General features: G+C 36.2%; 1 protein-coding gene across 4 annotated transcripts in view; it reads right to left on the reverse strand.

Moving 5' to 3' along the window:
• The window catches only part of TBC1D5 (TBC1 domain family member 5), a 323,220-nt gene that overhangs the window by 239,213 nt on the left and 62,458 nt on the right, over positions 1 to 21,549 (reverse strand). For all 4 annotated transcript variants that reach the window (XM_035556416.2, XM_050708888.1, XM_050708886.1 and 1 more), the window contains exon 3: positions 10,170 to 10,230. The gene's annotated coding sequence lies outside the window, so the exon portion shown is untranslated. The remainder of the gene's footprint in view (positions 1 to 10,169; positions 10,231 to 21,549) is intronic.

Below are 21,549 nucleotides of genomic sequence, written 5' to 3' on the forward strand. Positions count from 1 at the left end.
CATATAGTACCACATTCTCATACATTTACTAGCATAACGCATCTGCTAGAATAGCAATTGCATACCCTGAACACTATTTTAAAAAAACTCTTCAATACTAACAATCTGCTAGAAATATTGTTATCCTTCGTCTTCCAGAATTCATTGTCTACTTCTTGCAGCCTTTTATCTTCCCACTGTATGCGCTAGATTTTACAGAAGAAAAACAAACAACACACAAAACAGAAACTCGCAATGTTTCAAAGAATATGAAACCTATGAAGCTAGAAAAGCAAAATGTTATACTGAAATAATTATCTGAAAATTTACAGAAGGCTACAGGTCTTTATTTTTCAACACTTCTCCTTACTGTATGTTGTATTGCCTTCATTTTCTGAGAAGTTAACTTTTCAGTCTCTGGTGGTGATAATTAGAATGTGATATGCACATATGTCTTTTTTTTTTAACATGGACAGAAATTATGTAATTATTCAAATTATATCAGAACTTATATTCAGAAAATTGGTTGTCAGTCAGAAGCATCTTCTTTATAAAATGACAAAACAACTACACTAAGAGCAGATGAATTCTAGCGTGAATATCCACTTAGAAATTCTCTCTTCAGTTAACACATTCTCAACATTTTAGTTTTCGCTTCTGGGCTGCCCTCTGCTAACAGGGCTTAGGAATTTTTCTGCCCATCGCAGAGGAGACAGGAGAACTAAAACAGACCGAAGTAAAGAACGGGATAGATGAGAGAATAAAACACTGGACTGCAATTCCTTTTTAAAATTTTAGCCTTCTAGTAGAGTACTACCATGCAGAAAAAATGTTTTCCATATATCAGATACCATATTCTTTCCATGCACCAGTTACATGAAATACACTCTTTGAGTCTTAAGGTTTGACCCACTCTGTTGCTAGTGCCTTTTTCAGGATCTTTCTTTCAGGAACGCAATGGGTATTACAGCACAGGAGAAAAACAGCCACAAGTGCAGGAGGAATTCAGAAGTGCTACCTAAACTAGAAGTTATTTTTCCAGTGCTATCCACGTAGGAGTTGCATAAATGTTCCAAAATACAGAAACAGATATACACATACATATGCACGTATAAAAGTTATTGTCAGTGTATAAGTTACTACTACCCTGAGACTGAAATAATTTATGTAACATCTGTTTTCATATTTTTTCTAATTTTTTCTAATTAACATGCATATTTAACGCATAAATGCTCAGACCACCTATTTTTCTGCTGATTTTGTCCCTTTCGTAAGTCATGTGTTCCTGTGGGGTGCTCACTATAGATGAAGCATTAAATTTGGTTTGAGGAGTATGGGGTGAATAGTAAACAAAATATTTCAGACAGTCCAAAAGAAGAAAGTATGCAATGAAAATAATATTAAAATAGACCTCCCAAAGAAATACCTTTGCTTGAGGATGCATCAAATGTGGAAGAGGAATGGCCCCCCAGCCCTGTTCAAGGCATTAAGTCAAGGTAGAGTTTAGCCTCCAAACTTCCAGCATCTCTAATTTCAGCTTGTATATATGAACAGTGAGTAAAACTCTAAGCTGGTGAAAATCAAATTTCAGTGACATAAGATGCCAAAGTGTTTGTTGTTGTTGTTGTTATTTTTTATTAAATTCTTCATTGCCATTGCTTAAAATACTCAATTGATATTAGACAGCACTAAGTATTGAAGTCAACTATATAAGAAACAGACTCCAAACCAGAATAATAAAATAAATGTTATTACACTGTGATTTTTACCCATTACCAAATTGTTGAAATTAACTTAAAAATCTAAAACATGGAGGAGAAAAAGAAGTCAGGGGAGTGGACAGAAACCCTTTACATTTACAGAACTGGGGAGGGGAAACAGCTTATGTTTATACAATCAAGTTCTTCCTTAGTGGGGTTAAAAACTGTGAATATGTTTTAGTGCATCTTTCTCCTACAATCTTATTCCCTCCCTTTTTGTACATATCAGAAATGTTCACCAGTTGAGCGTTGTTTTTTTTGTTTGTTTGCTTTGTTTTGTGTTTGTTGGTTTTTTTTAAAGTAATAATACTGTTATTTCAATGATGAAATGGAGAACTGTTGCTACAGAACTCAAAGGATGAGCAAGAAGAGTACATGCCATTCTTCTCTGTATATATATTCTACATAAACGCTGGTTTTGCTGTATGTCATCAATGCCCACACGAGCTTAAAATCTGTAATGCAATGCAACACAAAGTAAGATGTAGGGAAGGAAATGGGAGCACACTACAGTTCCTGTACTTCTGACAGATCTTTTCTGTTTTGCTATCCATGGCAGAAGTCTACTCATCTTTACAGATGGCATGGCTTCCTTGTCTAAACCTAAAAAGACCTGGTTTCTTGGGTCCGAAAGTCTCTCATGCCTAACGTTCAGATATTCCTGAGCTCCTCACAATTTAGCCATTAGGAAGAGACATATTCTTAAATTGCCACCTCAACAGCAAGCAGAAGACATGATCAATGCCTATTACTGTTACCGTTAGCTATCTTATCTCAGCACCTTCCCTACAGATTTCATGAGATGTGAGGTTAGAAAGGCACCTACATTCCCAACACAGTCACCATACGCCATTAAATAGCAGGTGATCTAACAAGGAGCCCTGAATGATGGGGCATCTCCCACCTTTAACCAACCTGTTCTTTAACTGATGTGAATGACATCACTTTTCAGAATAACTGAGAACAAATTGCAGCAAGCATTTACCTTTCTTCTCTTTAGCCCTTTACAACCTCAGACACTTAACATAGTTTAAAATAGCAACCTTTTAAATTTCTATGAAAGAGAACAATCTGTCTTTATGGCCTCCAAATCATAGCTGGAGATGTTAAATTTATTTTAAACAGTCTTAAAAATAATCAGCCACAAGCTGAAATAGGAATCCTCTCAGAATATACTGTAATAAAAATTAGGCATACGAACTCTATATCTGAATAGCAATTTGCCACATTTTAATATCACAACTAAAAGTGCACCTGACGAATATATAAATACTGAAATTTCAAGATTACAATTACTACAGTTCGGGTGGACTTCAATGAAACTGAAACTTGGTTCTTTGCCAGTATTTACAAGGAAGAGCTTAGCAACATACATTCTGCGAGCAAGGTGGATACAATGCAGCCAAATAATATAATGATATAATCTGATATAATCTGATATATAATATCAGATATATAATATCAGATATATAATCTGATATAATCTGATATAATCTTACTTCTTCAGCATTCTGCTGACATCCTCCATACCATGCATGAATGTATTCTGAAGCTCTTCTGAGCTTGCTAGGCATCTCCCTATACTTTTGCATGCTTTTAAGCACAAAGGACGTTGCTAGTTGCAATCTCAAAAAAGCAAACTTTTAAAAAGCATAAGCCAGTGTTTATTAATGTATCAAAACAAACCTCCCAATCTTCCCCCAGTTACAAAGCAAACGTGTGTTGCAAACAACTCTTTTGGCTGGCCAGACTGCCTCTTTGGCAATGATGTTAATGGAGACTGTTGATAGTTTATTCACCAATTCCCTCCCTTTTCAGTCCTGTCCCTCTCACTTTAGCGAAAGACCTCACCAGCAACCTCCTATGCCTTAGACAAAACAGGCTGTATACCGCACCCCTTGCATGCCTGAGATGGACACAAATTTATGAACTAGCTCCTTGTAACATCATTGCAAATTCCAATGGTTTGTATTTCAAACTCTACGTACGGGAAAAAAAAATCAGTAAAGTTTTTCTCAGATGTCACACAAGTATTGTTGCCTCACAGCAAGGCTTTTTACATCATTAGTCAGTCCTTTCAGTATATCATAGACTGACTCAGGTTGGAAGGGACCTTAAAGACCATGTAACTCCAACTCCCCCTGCATAGGCAAGGACACCTCCCACCAGATCAGGCTGACCAGGGCCCCATCCAGCCTGGCCTTGAACACCTCCAGGGATGGGGCATCCACAGCTTCTCTGGGTAACCTGTGCCAGTGCCTCACCACCCTTTGAGTGAAGAATTTCCTCCTAACCTCTAATCTCCCTTCCTCTAAATCTCCCTTCTTTTAGTTTAAAAACACTCCCCCTTGTCCTGTCATCATCTGACTGAGCAAAAAGTCACTTTCCATCTTTTTTATAAGCCCCTATTAAGTACTGAAAGGCTGCAATGAGGTCTCCCCGGAGCCTTCTCTTCTTCAGGCTGAACATCCCCAGCTCTCTCAGCCTTTCTACACAGGAGAGGTGCTCCAGCCCTCTGATCATCTTCATGGCCCTCCTCTGGACCTGCTCTAACAGATTAACATCTTTCTTGTGCTGGCCACCCCAGACCTGGATGCAGCACTCCAGGTGGGACCTCACAAGAGCAGAGCAGAGGGGGACAATCCGCTCTGTCCACCTGCTGGCCACTCCTCTGTTGATGCAGCCCAGGACGCAGTTGGCCTTCTGGGCTGCAAGCGCTCACTGCTTGCACATATCAGCTTTTTGCCCACCAGAACCCCCAAGTCCTTCTCTGCAGGGCTGCTCTCCATGAGTTTTTCTCCCAGTCTGTGCTCATGTCTGGATTTGCCCTGACCCAGGTGCAGCACCTTGCACTTGGACTGGTTGAACCTCATTAGGTTCACATGGGCCCACTCCTCAAGCTTGTCCAGCTATATATTGAGGAGGTATATATTAAGGAGGTATATATTATATACCTTATATATTAAGAAGGTGTGTATTCAGGAGGCATCATTATGGTCACCATCAATGAAAATATGAAGACTAAGTCTGAAGCATTACAGTTTTTGTCAGTTGCTAGAGAACGGAGGGAAACCTGTTATGCAGAATAGCATATGGCATGTACTCTTTTTCAGGGAAGAACCAGGAGCAGAAGATGGCACTATATGACATGGCTTAATGTTGAGTAAAAGGAACTTCTAACTACTTCCATTTAAGCTATACAAGAGATTTTGTATTCATAAAAAAGTATCATTAGCACCTGTACCACTCATTTTACTAATAAATTCCCAACTAAAACTTCGTTAGATTTGAAAAGTTATGAATTACTCTTCTGTTACCATGAAAGCATTCTAACTCTTGCAGGTGAGCCAACACTCATGCATCCCTTTGTGCTCATCATTAATACCAATCTGCACGTTAAACAAAAAGGTACACTGAAGACAGCTTCCTAGGAACTCCGCTGACATTTCCCTTTGCCAGTTCTAACAGCTCGGAGACTCACACTCAAAAAATCTGAAATGGAAGTGATTCAAAGTGAGTTAGGATGTTGCTAATCAGAGAGGATGGAGTCAACCTGAAGTCCTTAAATTTGTGGCTGCAGTGTAACATTTCTTGAACATGATTTTGTTGATAGGCACTTCTGACTTTCCTTGAGCTCTCTGTAGTGCGTAACAGCAATCTGACCACTACATCCCTCAGGTAAAAGCACAGGGATATCCCTTGCGTAAACTAATATAGCAACATTTTAGAAGCACAATTTTCATCAACAGGGATTCAAGTCCAAACTAACAATTTATATCCTATTAAGAAATTTCTAACTATGAATTTGACTCAATTTTGTCTGTCAGTTACATTTATAACACTCAGGTTAGAGATGTGAGGATAACAGCACATTAAAAAAATCTTTGGGTTTTGTGGTGCTAGCATTGTCTGCAAGCTCAACAAACCACTGCACTCATTTACTAGTAAAGAAAGCCTTTGTAACCAAGATGGAAAGGTAGTAAAAACTGCCCCCAAAAGTTTTTTCTATGAAAATAAGGTTACATGCTTACAAACCGTAGGACCAATCTATAAAACATTTTGAGCATATGAGCACCCAAAATACCTGTAAAGTGAAATTAAGTTTCCAAAGCATATCAGTTGTATGAGTGCATATCAAGATTCAAGAGTATCAGGTTTAAAAGCACTAAGCTACTGTAATTATATTCTCCTTATTAACAAAGAGCTATCATCCCATCTTTTCTACCACCTCTTCATGCAAAGATTGAAGCTGTGCACCACAGAGCAATTACAGAAACAAATATCACATCTTTCAAACTATGTATTATGCTTCATCAAGACTTGACTTGACTTTTGGTCACTGTGCAATTGGTGTGTATTAGGTTTGCAAATGGATATGTGAAAGCCGTGCATTTAATAATGAATGCATGACCAGTTGGCCAGGGAATCAGAGAGATTCATCAGTGTAAAGATATGAGAGCCTGCCGTGATAAACTTTGTATATTGTCACCTCTTGAAATGTCTTTAGCATCTGTTTATCTCACCACTTGTTTGAAGTAGTCCTACATGTACAAATAAAAGGGAGCCCCGAACAAAATGTTTACTTTCCAACTACAGACTGGACACGTCTGATAAAGTTACTCAGACCAGTACAGGAAAAAAATGCTTCACCCTCTTTAAAGACTGCCTTCATTCCTTTCTGCCTTCTCTCCATGCTCACGTAAATTTCTTATGGACTCTAAAAGAATAGTGACAAACATATTTGGCCTCCCCATTCTCAGGCGCCTTAAGGCCTGCTTGTAGTAACCTCATACAGCTTTCTTTTCCCTAGGAGCAACAGCTCTTCCTGCTGTGGACAGTAAGCATGCTATAAGCATCACAATCTTTCTGGTGCCTCCAAATCCTTTATCACAACCAGGGCAGGCTCGGGGTTTCTCAGCCTTCCTCAGCAAACTAGAATCCCACTGGATATAAGAGACGTAAGACTTACCTTCTTAAGTAACCAGTGGATGAAACTGTACAATGTAAGAGCCACTTCAATAAACCGAAACAGAAACTGATCACAAAGAGGCCCCTATCTGACAAAGTCATGGAACAGTTTGCAGTTTTGAATGTTCAGCCCTTTCAGTTGTGAGGGGTTGTAGGTGGATCATAAAATTGATACAGGACCCAAGGCAGAGGAGAAGGAGAAAGTGACACTGACTTCGTGTGATGCCATATTCATACAGAAAGGATGGCCCACACTCAGCATCCTATTGTCAGGCAGCGGACGGATCAACTACTCGTTACTGTCACAATGTTTTGCTTTGCCAATGTTCACTTTTCAAAATTAATTCAAAAAATTAATGCTTCTGATATACTAAATATGTTCAACCTTAACTCAGTTGATGGAAGTTTGTTTTCTACCCGCTGTATTCTCAAAGCACATCCAGAAAGAACTAAGAAAAATCTGAATATAAATGAGAATGACCTCTTCGAGGATTTAAGTAAAAATGGATGAACGTGGCCATCTCAATCATAAGGCCATTCAGAATAATACCACTGTCAGTTTGTTCAAAGCCTCTGAAGTGCCTATCAAAACAAGTAGACAAGTGTAAGCTGTTAGCGGATCCACTTTAAATAAATACAATTTTAAAATATTAAACAAATATTAATGCAGATGAAATCAGAACAAAACATTACAACTTTGTCAAACACGAGTAACATCTTTCATATCATTTTTGACATTATCTACATTCTAATTTATTAAAACTTCTTGTGCACCAGAAGAAGACAGATTTCAAGGCAGAAATGCATAAAGACAGGCTGCAGGCATCCAAGTCCCTGAAAGGCAGGATGATGTTGCTGTTGGAAAGACAAACGTATTCTAACAAATCACGTGCATCATCATCTTCCTTTAAAAGAGACTGTCCAGAGGTTTCTTTACTACCAGGCCTGCCTTTGACCTTCACAATATGACATAAACACTTCTGCTCTTCTACTTTCTCCACCATGACCCTAAGATGAGACTATTTCCCTTTTCTTGTTCTTCCTGTCTTGGTAAATACTCTGCATTGTAAGGGGGGAACTAATTCAGCCCAGCCTCTTGGTGAGCAGAATTACGTATGTTTATATTGAGAGACTGCATTGGTAAGCTGCAGGTCCCCAAAAAGCATATACAAAGCTAGCATCTTTACTGAAATGATTTACTGAAAGCAGCAGCTCGTTTTAATAAAACCATCCCAAAACATAAAATTGATTGAACCAACTGCTGTGCAGGGCATACACAACAGCTGATCAAAATCATTCAAGATTTTTATTCCTATAGAATATCTCCAGAGCTTGTAGAGTTTTTCCCACTTTATTACTTCAGTTCTGATACACAACTCATGCAAGCAGAAAAAGTAAGGCTGGCTGGTACTTGCTCTGATATTTTTAACCAGAAACTTAGATAAATTCAAAATAATCTCAAATCCAAATGAAAATAAAAGTCAAATACACTTGATAATCATCAGTAGTTTTCATAAGGTAAAGACTATTATCTTCCCATTTATCACCCTTCAAATGATATAGTATGCTTTGACTAATTGTATTCCAGAGAAGTTCCAAAACATATCATAGAGATTGCTCTAAAGGCCACAACATTTCTTTCATTTAAAAAAAAATAATTTAATGGATAGATTTATAATAGCATTTTAATATAAAAAAGAACATTGTGTTTTAAAAAGGCAGAAAAAGATGAAACTTCTTCCAAAGCAAAAAGATATAATTGCTAACTTTACTTTCCTTATACAAAATATCACTGATAAGACTTTATCTATTTTGTTGAGCCTAACAAGTAGTTCACCTTTTCAGAGTGTGCTACATGAAGTTTTGCTTGCCTTTTATATAGTAAAGTAATTTTATGGTATTGTGTCACAATGAAGGACAAAGATAAGCCAACTGTTTAGATTCCTCTCCTTTATGTTGTGGCTTTGATCACTAACAATGCTGCGTGAACAGCCAACAGAAGGCTGACATTTCATAAAATATGCAGTGATAAAAACTAATACTGTAGCATCTGGGAGTGATATATAAAATGCAGAAATACACCTAATAACTGTGATCTTAAATTACAAGTTACTAAAAGCAAAATAAGCAGCATACCTAAAAGAAATAGCAAAATTAAGGCAGGATTTCTGTGCTTCTATTCCTAAAAATAAATTTAGAAGAATTAATCTAAGTTATGCTATCCATTATTCTTAACAATTCCTCTGGTTCCCTTGAATCTTAAAAGCAGCCTTGTAGTAGAGTGCTTTTTTGCCGTATCATTAGGTATCAGCAAAAGCTAAACACATTATAAGCCTTCTTTGTGCTGTATTAATGCTATAATGCTTTGTGAAATCCCCTTTATTGTCTCTTTTAAAATATCAATCACGCAAAATACATATAAAACCCAGTGACTAACTCTTTGCTGGCGTGGGAAAAGCTGAAGCTCTGCCCTGACCAAAATAAGTAAAAAAAAAACACAAACAAAAACAAAAACTTCCAATAAGCTGCATATATTAAGTACATCTCAGAGTATAAATTTCATTATTTTTGTTTATTTAAGAAGAGGTCACATAAAACGGAGGATTGCATCCTAGAAAGCAGTGAATCCCTAAAGAACTTAGAAGTCACAGTAAATAAACCAACTGCTCCTATATTGCTGTAGCTAGGAAGTTAAAAACAATCCCTGGGTGCATTACAGGGAAATATATGGTAGTATTAAGGAAATTATCTGCACATATGGCATTACTGGAATACCATATCCTGGCATAGTATCTTCAATTTAAAAGTAAGTTGAAATTAAAAGGGCCTAAAAGGACTTAAAAGAGTTACTATCAGGAAAACCTCTTCATGTGTGGAAGAGATATATTTAAGATCAATATATTTCGTTTATTTATGATAAGATTAAAGATGACTCAATTGCAATCTACAACTTACTACACGTGGAAAAGATGTAATAGTCAATAACTTTAATTGTGTCCTATTATACTTTTCTATGCTTGATTACTGAAATACAAAATTGGATAAATTTAGTCTAGGAACACAATATCTTAATTATTATATCAGGTTAGCTAGGGACATAATGCATCTCCTTTTGTATTGTAAATATCAAGCTCAAACTGAAGTAATGATTTTGATTTAAAAAAAAAAGAATTAAATCTTTACCTTGTATTATGGCAAAGATGGAACAGCTATATAATCAAAATGATCTCTCCTGTACTGCAAGCAGTTTAAGAAGCTGCAACACACAATTAGCTTTAAAAGACAGTTTTACAAACCAACTTTGTTCTCATTTGCAATTCCACAGGTCACATGCTTTTCTCCAATTACTCAATATGAAAAAGTTGCTTGATCTAATGTAATAATAATTTTAGAAAAAGGTGCAAGCATATTATCTTTCTTTATGAGAATACATCATCTAGAAACAAGGAAACAGCGACCTACGTGAAACAACAGGTACGCCAGCCACTGGTCATCCACAGGTCTATGGAACGGCAATCTGAAGCTGAAACAATTGAACAAAAAACAAACATAAACGAATTGTCCCAGTTAATCTGAATATAATGGTGCAAGATCTGTTTATGACACAATAAAAAGGGCAGGACTTCGTCAGCATAGCTGAGATCAAGAAAAATGCCTGAAGACCGAATCTTACTAAGGAAAACAAACACAGCTTTTTAGTATTAGGACCTCATTTTGTAACGGAAGAAAAGGAATTATGCATCAGGTGAAAAAGAATGCAAAAGAAAATCCATATTTGGTGCCTGAAGAACTGTGAAGCATATTTTCTGTCTGAAAAACCCATAACAGTTTAAGTACGTGGGAGGCAATTGTCCTTGTGCTTATAATTAGAGTTTGAATTTAGGGATTTCACTGCTTAATGCACACCCACCCGCCTGTTATTCTTACCATGGTTTTTTATGTCACTTAATGGAGATGAATACTCTTTTCCCACCTCATATTTACATCAAGGCTATTTAATTTTTTTAGGCTGCTATAATAGGTTAAACGGCAGTCTCAACATCACTCTTCATCTCCCACTGGACAACGAATGGCATTATAAGACTGAGAATAGATGAAGGCATATTTACATTCATAATGTTCTTGACTATAACATTTATGTAAATTATGATTTTACATTTGCAAATACTATAATTCTCAGTTTCAATGAATACTTTACTACTCTTTCATCATTAACTTCCTATGTATATTACATGGAGAGAAAACACCAATGAAAAATAAAGAAACTAAGCGCTGCAATCAGAGAGCTACACATCTTCTGTAAAAGGAAAAAATGCTTTATTTCTAAATCGATCTTGCCCTTGTATAGACAGGGAGTTGGACTATACCTCACTGTTCATCTGGAGTGGAGAAAGCATGCAGAGGTTGCTTAAATTTTAACCCAAGTTTTTTCCCCATCTGTATAAATCTTATTTTTTCTATTCATTGATGAAATGCCATGGAAACACTATGTTAATTACAGGACTGCATCTAGAGTTTGGGAACATGTTTACAGATGTTACACAAGAATGAAAAACTCTGAAATATCAATTTTCATTAGCTAAGCTATTGCTCCACCAAATGGATGGAATGACATTTAAAGATCATCAGAGTGCAAAATAAACTTTTCAGTTAACAGAAAATATTCAACTCTCAAACCTACCTTAGCACATACAAATTTACACACAGACACTGTATATTTATATGCACTTTGCCTCAATTTTTCTATCATAGTCAGCTAAATATTTCCTTCAGTCTTATAACTTATGTCTCTGACCTTAAAAACACTTTCAGAATGTAAAACTGTCAAGTGAAATTGGTCCAAATATTCTTATTTGAAACTAGTAACTTTTTTTGTGTTTTGATAAGAGCTCAGTGTGACATTTTTAGAACGTAAATGCAAATATATGTAATGAAGCAGCTCTCAGACTACCAGAGTCTCAGATATGTGTATCATTTCTGAAGAGGTGATTCCCTGATAACCTTAGGACCACTACACGAATGAAGAAATATTACTCATCTTAAGGAAGCTAAATTGGGAACTTACGACTAGTTAAGTCGGTCTTGTGTATGTAAATCTGCTGCTTATGTCTGTCATTCTCCAAGTTACTGAATGTGTAATCATTAGAAGACTTAACTTGAAATGCAAGCACTGAATACATTCAAACAGAAACTCTTTAACGTTAAAAGAACAGTGACTTCTCTGGTCACCTTACCTCTGCACCACATATTAAAAACAAATCTAAAAGGCTTTCAAGTTTATTTTGTAGTTTGGCAAATGGAGAATGTGTTGACTCAGATGATGAGTCAAACCAAACCTCCTCTCCTATTTAGTATCTCTTCCCTTTACACAGCTGAACTTGTACCAGTTTATTTTCTATGTGAAATATTAAATGTCCTATGATTCCGCTGAATGCCTGATAAAAGAGAAACCAGCAGAGGTATCACCACTACAATTATGTGAATTATGGCTTCCAAACAGGAATTCATTTGTCCTCAGCACCCTACAAACACTGTGAAAAGGGACAGCCATGCTGTGGGTTTTTAACAGTAAAACCAACAGGGAAGTTAGAGAGACCTTTCCAAACTTACAGAGTTTGTACTGGAAACAGTCAAAACATTTAATACCATTCTCTGCACGTATGTTGCAGGGGAAATACAGAGAACTTATGCTAGCCTCAACACTAATTGCAGAAAATTAAAATAGTCACAAGAAATAAGATGCTGTAAAACGCTTCAGTACTGCCAAATTCTTGTATGCATCTTTTACCATGATTCTTCCAAGAACCCCACACAAAGATTCTTTGATGTTTTAGGCTCTTGCATTTTAAGTGTGCCCACTAATAATACATTCGAGAAGGCAGTACGTCACATGAGTAGTATGAGGAAAGTTACAAAATTACACTAGTCAAATTTTCTTTTCAAAGAAACTAGGTGTACATAGCATATCTCTGCAAAGTAAAAATAAAATAATGTCATGAACTAAGAAACTTGTTGAATATTAGAATCTTCTTTTTGATATAAGACATGATAGAAGATGAACTGTTTCACATTGTTTTTTGGAATAAGAAAAAGGGCTTGTATGGGAATGTTTTTATATTTTTGCTAGACTATTACATATCTTTGCTAAAAGCTAAACATTGAAGTAAAAAAAAAAAAAATGCATGATTGTTTCCCCCCAAAGTGCAAATCCATGCAACTTTCATACCTATAGTTTTCATGCCCCCCAAAAATCTGTAATTCATTCAACAGTTACACTTCATTGATGAAAGTAATGAAAAAAACATTTTCACATTGAGAAAAGTCAGTTACAGCATGACAATTCAGAAAAGTACCATTGTATTTGCTTCCCAAGACTCAGTCTAAAGGACCAACAGCAAACTAAGTACAATCTGTGCTTTCAAAAGCAATGCGTAATTAAGGTTTCCCTACCATTTACTAAGGGAAAAAATACTATTGCTTCTGGATTTTATATTCATTAAAATCATTTTACTGTCAGATGGTATGAGCATCTCCAAGCAAGAGCGTCTTGATCTATGTTTTCTTGTTACGTTTCATGGAAAGAATACACTCATCTAAAAAGGTACGCATTTTCTTCCCTTTCTCCCCTCTATACTCTCTTCCCTCCACCAAATAAGGTTAATGTGATAATGACAACGTTTTCTTTGCTCCAGCTTGGATCCCACTATAGAGTATATAACTTGGATTTTAAAAATAATGTAGATTAATGTCAAAAGACAAAATTTGAATCAGAATAATTCATGCAGTAGGTCTACAACTTCCATACAAAGGAAGAGAAATAAAGTGAGAAAGAAATAACATTGAGAAAGACTTCAAAAGCAGATGGCAAACTTCTAATTCTCCTTTTAAAAGTTTAAGTCAGTAGAGCCACTGTTTTCAAAGAAAGTGTTTAATATGAAGTCATATTAAGAATTAAGAATTTGTCCTAGAAGCAAACTTAGTAGCACAGTATTTAATGGGGAGGAGGAAAGGGGAAAGAAAGAACGACAAGAACAGCCATGAACAAGTCCTTTCCTCCTCAAGAGATGTGGCAGCCAATTTTCTACAACTTTTTTCCTTAAAACTTTATTTGAATTACCACAACTTTGAACCCTTGGCTCTGGCCAAGGACAGCTTAGGCTTCAGAGCCACAGTGCCCAAAATGAGGCAAAGGGAGCAAGCCTGCTAAGAGGCAGGGGCAAAGGAGATGCAGCAAAGATTGCTGACCTAAGAACAATGTGAAGCCTTCCTGATTTCATCAAGTGAGGACCAGCTACATAAAGCTGATAAATCCTGGCGTAGTACCAACAGAGAAGGATGTCTGAAGAGCAAGTATGGGCCGGAAACACAAAGCAGTCTTACCCCTTGCTGGGACAATCTACCAGCTCCAGAAATAAAGCTACAGGAGCTACTATCAGTGAGGTGATAGTAACGTGTACATGTTCCTCACGTGCACTCTTGTGAGGAATTGCTATAACAATCCTGGACCTGTTTTTCATTCTTTAAAGCTGCATATCCTGCAAGTTCTGATACATATGAGAAAATACAGTCCTTAGCATACAGATATCTCTCTATACATCCACTATCTGCAATACAGCCATAAATTAATCACAAGAATAGGTGCATGGACCACCCATGCTGTAGGAAGAGCAACAAAAACACCTGCAGAAAATGTCCTTTTTTTTTTTTTTTTGACTTAAAATGGTCTGTTTGTACAGATGTGTGATGACCTCTATGAGCTGCCTAACAGTGTAACAAATGGGTAATTTAGTTGCTCCACAAACCACAGATTACTGTAGTATTTAAGAAGAGATGCCATCTGTAACATGATTGCAAGTCACCAGATAGTGCTTTTAAGGCTGGTGTAGAAGTTGTTTATTGAACTTAAAGGAAGTAACTGACAAATTATAGAAAAAATATATGTAAGATGCCACCTATTCTAGAGCACGTTAGAAAATATGTAACATCACTTAAAGATTTCTTCCTAGAAGGCACTGACTTTCAATTTATAACCACTTTCTGAAGTATTATTATTTCCTATTTCCTTATTAATTATTTCAATAGTAAAACTTGCTTGACCAGGTTCACTATGATGTCAAGTGAAAAAATTTGAAACAAGAAATTGGGAAGTGTTAAGTCAAACACTGATCCTGAAGAAGGCTGGGATAATTTCAAGCAGGGGGAAATATAGGAAAATAAATAACTGGGATTTTTAAGTATTCTGTCTTCAGAGAAATTACTGGTCTTAAATATAGGTTTAACAACGTAGGAATAATAAACAAAACATATGAAGTGTGTATTATCACTTTCCCACCAAAGGAATCTTAACAAGATTTAATTCAAGATCTGAAAAATCTACAGCATACCAGTCTTGAAACAACTGCCAAGCTTACCATCAAGCACACGAATATATAATTTTAAAGCAGCTATATTAATATCTGAAATATTAGGGATCCTCAAAAACCTCAACTACAATGTTCTTTTCTGAAGTAATATTCATTGCTTTCCTTAATGATATTTCTATTTTCTTACTTTCCTAAGAAGATCTGTAGGAAGAAAAATGGCCAAGGACAGAAGCGATTCACCCTTCAGCAAAAGGGATGGGGAAAGGAAACAGGTGCATTTTGGCAGTCTATTTTAATCATGAAGACAAAGCAGGCAATTTCATTCTTCTTTCTTCCCTGCTCATCTGCACTCAGCAGCCAACAAGAAGCAGCAGATCTATTGATTACATGCATGGGTAAGTAAAATCAGGAGATAAAATGGAAGGTAGAGCAGCAGCTACCGCTTTGAGTTTGCATCTCCACTATCAAGGCTTCTGTAGCCTGGTCTACTACTGAACAAGCATAATAGCTACTTTGCAAATGAAAGATATCTGGCAGGTTACATGGAAACCACTGCTGCCTGAAGCTAAGTCTTCTTCACTGGTCTGAACATTGCCTCTAACACATTGAGTGAGAGAGGAGGGAAGCATTTCAGCACTGAATTTGGCTCACTCCGAACTCACCATGGGGTAGAAGCCAACTTTGCTGAAAGACTTCCTGCCTAAAAGAAAGATTTCCCAGACTTGTTCATGAGCATACAAATCTTGCTCTATATTAAATGTACATTGAGCTAACCAGAATAGTCAAATGTTGCTATAGCAATTTTCAATAAAAATTTTAACTAGTTTTTGAAAGACACATGTTCTCTAGTAATAGGAAAAAGGCTATTTTTGTTAGTTTCTCTAAAGAAAGAAAAAAGCCATTCCCAAAATTATGCACATCAGTACAATGAGTTCATTATAATTATTTACTACAGCATTATCATGTCATTTTTGAATTTCATAAAGTTGGATGGAATGAAAACTGTTCTTGATATAACCTATAATAAGCAATATAAACACTTGAAAATGTTGAAACCATATATCCAGACTTGCATACAGAAATAGTAAACTACCAAAAGCACGAGTCTTTACTTCTCAATTCTTTTTGACAGTTCCAAAATTCAGGCACACATGCAGAAGAACTTTCTGCCCCACGCCTGGTCAGTAAAGAAATTGAGGTTAACCTTTAATTTTTAATGTCACCTGCAGCCAGTGACTGTTTTTTCTAATGCAAGTGACAGATAAACAGAAAAACACTCCCAAGATGATACACAAAGCACCACACACCATAAGTGCATTTTTATTTTTATACCAACTCAATTTCTCAAATGGATAACCAATGTTCCTACTAATTTACATTAAGAATTGAGTGAGGCATGAAAATAGTTCTGATGCATAGACTCTATTTCTTTAATGTACTGCACAGTGTTCTGTACTGTACTGCAACACCAGAAAAAAACTAACTACACTTGAAAGGTACAGAAACTGTACATACAAAACCACAAGCACATACATCTCTTATAAAATCACTTCAGATAGGGCTTTAAATTATCTAGATCAGCATGAAGGAAAACAACTAATTAAAGTCACTGATGGAAGTCGGTAAAAGCAAAAAAATGTTCCTATTCAGTTTCCTGACCTTTAATCTGTTGAACTCAAGTTTTTCTGTAGATCAATACCAGTACACTAAATCTACATTGCCAGCATTTCAACTTTCTAATTCCTTTACACAATTCAGTAGTATCACTCTAACATTTGCAAGGTAGTTCCAAACTAAACGGGGAATATGCCAAATTGAGGTAATATAATCTAGATATTTAAGGCAAAATTGGCTAGTCTTTAACAGCAAACACTGTATCACCACTAAATGAGACCATGTTGTTAATGTAAGAAGTTTGAATTAGACAGTGAATTGTTCCTCCAGGTCAGCACTGAGAATATATTATGGGAGAAAGTAAAGAAAGGCTCCCACTTAAGCTATGTTTCACCAGTTCCATGCAAAGCAGACTTCAATACAGTTACTCATTGCCTTTAAAACCACATACTACAGAGTATTTTCAATTGTCTTCTAAAATTTCGTGTGGTAAATTGGGGGAAAAAGCACCTATGCTTGTAAAATGAAAGTCAGTTTATAGAAAGGGTATTTAAAATAATTTTAGAACAACTAGAGGAAACATCACAAACACCATCTTTGTAACTGCTAAAAGTGTAACTGACATTAATGAAAATGAGGAAAAATTAGTAGTTTTTTTTAAAGATAAAAAAATTAACTCACATATTTGGCAGATGTTCAAACCCAAACAAGACAGTTGTCCTTAAAATGATATTCTTCCCACCTTAAGCAGTCAGTAGTATTGGGATAAAGATAAAGGCCAGCAATTAGCACAAACAAGGGAGCTGGAGTAGCAGTCCTGGCACCACTCTTCTGAACTTGACTTTTGGATGGAGAATAAAGATAGATGCTTGATGAAAAAATGCCCCAAATATTAAATTCTTAGTTTGACTTAAATTAAGGCATTGCATTTCTTATGGAAATATCCATGTAACAGAAAAAAGTCTGGTGACTGAAACTAATTTTTTTTCCCCAAAGTTGAATAAGTATTTCACACAATCATGTAGCAGAAGAGATAGAAATAACATGTAAAATAATGCCAAATGGTTCAATTTATTTTTAATAAGATAGTAATGGTAGAGAGAGTACTATGTAGATTCAAAAGACAATTGCTGAAGTTTTACTATCTGGAAAACAATTCCAGGGTCTACCAACCCTACTGGATGGGGCTTTGGGCAACCTGGTCTAGTGGGAGGTGTCTCTGCCCATGGCAGAGGGGTTGGAATTAGAGTCCATTCCAACCCAGCCCAGTCTGTGATTCTATCATTATGAAGACAACTTCAGTATTCAACCTGAAGTTTTATTTTATATCAACTTTCAATTCTTGGCTATTTCTTAGCATTATTTTCAATTCTTCCTTTTCTGACTGAAATTAAAAACATGTACTTTACAAATTTCAGTAACTTGATAGTTATGTGTACTTTCAAGAAAGTAGTTAATTCATTATTAATAGAGAAAAAATATCATACAGCATTTAATAGCACACTACAGATGGTTTTAAAGACACTAAGAATGTTCAAAGCTTTGTTTCTAAAAAATTTAACAAATGAAATTCCGTTAAATTCCATTCAGAGCACTGGAACAGGCTGCCCAGGGAGGTTGTGGAGTCTCCTTTTCTGGAGATATTCAAGGCCCGTCTGGACGTCTACCTGGGCAGCCTGCTCTAAGGAACCTGCTTTGGCAAGGGGGTTGGACCCGATGATCTTTCAAGGTCCCTTCCAACCCCTTCAATTCTGTGATTCTGCGATCGACTGATCAGGGTCTTTATCTGAGATACTTAAGTCAATCCACATAACAATGGGATACTCTGATATTTTAAAATAATTTTCCTATTAAAATATGGAAAGTTAACAGTATTGAATTGGAAACAGTATCTTTCCTTTTTGAGAAGTTGGTACCTTACCCTATTTCTACAATGTTTGAACATCTGAGAACACAACTATCAAGGCACCTTTTAAAAATAAAAAGTCCTAGGAGGCACCTATGTCATAGAAGTACCCAAATAGCTTGGTAATCTGTTGGCAACACAAATTAAACTGTGTTTAGAAATAAACCGCGAAAACTTTGCTCACTTTGAAGGAATCAAGCTAGGGAGTTCTTTTTAAGAATTTGAATTAAATTCACTTGTCTACACATGAGTATATTACGCAGTTCCCACTAAATAATGTTAGTTTCTTACTTAGATTATCATCCTAGTGTAATATACGAGCATATAGATATATTTTTTATTCTAGAGTATACTTTGAGTTATTAAGCCTGGCATTAAATTTTGTAACAAGATGTAATATATCTAATTCAAGAGGGCTTAGAGTATTCCTGTATTACTTATTAATATGTTAAGTGAATGTTTGGACAATTGAATTCAACTAGGTTTTGTAACTAAAACATGTGACAAAATACAATTTTCAGATTACATAGTCCATTTGTCATAACTACTGCTCATTCTAATTTCTATAGGTGTTAACAAATTAAGCAAAAAAAGCAGCACTGACTAAATACAGAGCAGTAGAGAACTTGGAACTTAAAAGCAACTATCGGCATATGGCCATTAGCAAAGTATCCCTGCTGTTCTACTTCCCCAGTCCTTTCTTTTTTGCTTTTTATACCACCTTCCTGCCTTTACACCTTGAAAGAAGCTAAAGCCTACAAATAAAGAACTGTGCATATGCATACTTCCTTGCTACAGTGAGACCACAGTCTGGCACCGAAGTAATAATGAATAATAACCGAAATATTGCCTCAGATATCACAGAAATCAGTCGCAGCTGGATCCAATCAGTGACTGGTATGCTTAGGAAGATCAATATATTGAATATATTAATCTCATAAATTCTTACTGAAACCACTAAAACATCCCCAGCTGACATCTTAAATAATGTTTAAGTAGCAAAAGAAATACAAAATATTACCCTACATAAGTTTTGAAAACAGAGGTGGTGCCAACGTATTTCATCCCAGTGCAGCTCAATGGTTTTCACACTGTTGTAATACTAGTTTAAAAGAAGTTACACAGCAGAACAGTCTCCATCTCCGTGCTGATGCTGAGTTTCAATGAGTAGAATTAGAGTTTGGAGAAAGAGAAAAGCATGTTTCCATTTAAATATTTGGACTAGCTTAAACCAAGAGACAGATTTACAGAGAATATGAAAAAAAAATCTAAGTGGAAATGAAGATACGAATAAATTACTGAAATAATTTACAAAAGGGAATACAGGATTATGGTAAGATTTGCATAACATGACATAAAATACAGATTATTTTTCTTGAAAACTAAGAGAAAAAGTAACATGACTACACCAACTAGTGTTGAGGCTTAGCCCCAACAGGCAGCATAGCACCACACAGCCACTCGCTCACTCTCCCCAGGTGGGACAGGGGAGACTCGAAAAGGTGGAAGTGCAAGAATTCATGGGTTGAGATAAGGCCAGCTTACAAGGTAAAGCAAAAGCTGTGTGTGCAAGCAAAGTGAAATAAGAAATTCATTCGCTAATTCCCATCAGCAGACGGATAGATGTTCAGGCACTTCCAGGAAAGTGGGGCTCGTCACATGTAATGGTTTCTTGGGAAGACAAACGCCGTCACTCTGAACATTCACCCCCTTCCTCCTTTCCCTTAATCAAAATGGTGTGGGACATCCCTTTGGTCAGACTGGGTCAGCTGTCCTGGCCGTGTCCTTTCCCAGCTTCTTGGGCACCCCCAGCCTCCTCGCTGGCAGGGCAGTGTGAGAAGCAGAAAAGCTCACTTGGAAGAAACTACATAAAGCAACAGAATGACAAAGGAGGACTATCTGACAGTTCTTAAATATTATTTACAGAAATAGTCTTTTAAATATGAAATGATGAGCTTTCCTCAGTTGTGTAGATGCATGCATAGATATAGGATGGAGGCAGGCAAGAGTTCATTAACAATTTAAAATCCTAGAAGAAGGTTCCAAACAACTAGAGTTATTCCAGTGTCGAAACAAGTAGCTATCAGGAAGAAAATGAAGAAAATTTTGACTTAGGCTTCTAAATTGAAGTGTTTAGGAAAGCTACATTTAATAGCAAACAAAATAGTCATAGTTGTGCATATTTTTGAGAGGAGTCTTTATGTTTCACATGGTCTGCTGATCCTAAAATTACATTCCTGCTTGGAAGACCGAGAACATGAAAAAAAAACAAACAACATACTTTACCACTTGTTCTCCTAAGTCTCATTTCACCATCCTTTCAACACATATCAAACTAAAGCCACTTAGCAGGGCATGGGGAAGAACACAGAGTGGAAACAAAGAAGATACTACATTCATTCTGCTTTGCTCTGCTCTTCCTCCCCAACACTTTCCCTCCAAAAGAAATTACATAACTGAGAATAAATGTAGCAAATGGTATAAATTACCTTAATATTTCACTATTTTAGTAAATACATTTGGTTCTTTTTCCATTGAGATTTGATGGTGTTTCAAAGTTCTATGCTGGATCTAAAACTGTATTTATTCCACAAAGTCTTTCCATTTAATAAACTTTACACAATGTTAGTTTTGAATAGCCATGCTTTACTTTATTGAAATCAGTCAATAATAGTGCAGTTCAATAGTTAAAACCTAAAAAAATAAAATAAAAAAATAACAGCGTTAAGCTGCACTAAAAGTACTTTACGAAGAAAAAATTGTTTAAAAATAGAATGTATGACGTATGGAATTTGGTTACTGAAGAGAGTCCAGGAATGTCCCACTTCTGCATTTCTTCTCAGGTATACATATGCACAAAAGGGCATTTTAAGACAGCAGAAGTGAGTAAGATACTCACTTGTATAGGTCTATTAAATCTGTGAATGCAGGAGCTGCTGCATTTCACAGTCTATTATTT

Source organism: Cygnus atratus, chromosome 2 (genome assembly GCF_013377495.2).
Source record: "Cygnus atratus isolate AKBS03 ecotype Queensland, Australia chromosome 2, CAtr_DNAZoo_HiC_assembly, whole genome shotgun sequence".
NCBI lineage: Eukaryota > Metazoa > Chordata > Aves > Anseriformes > Anatidae > Cygnus > Cygnus atratus.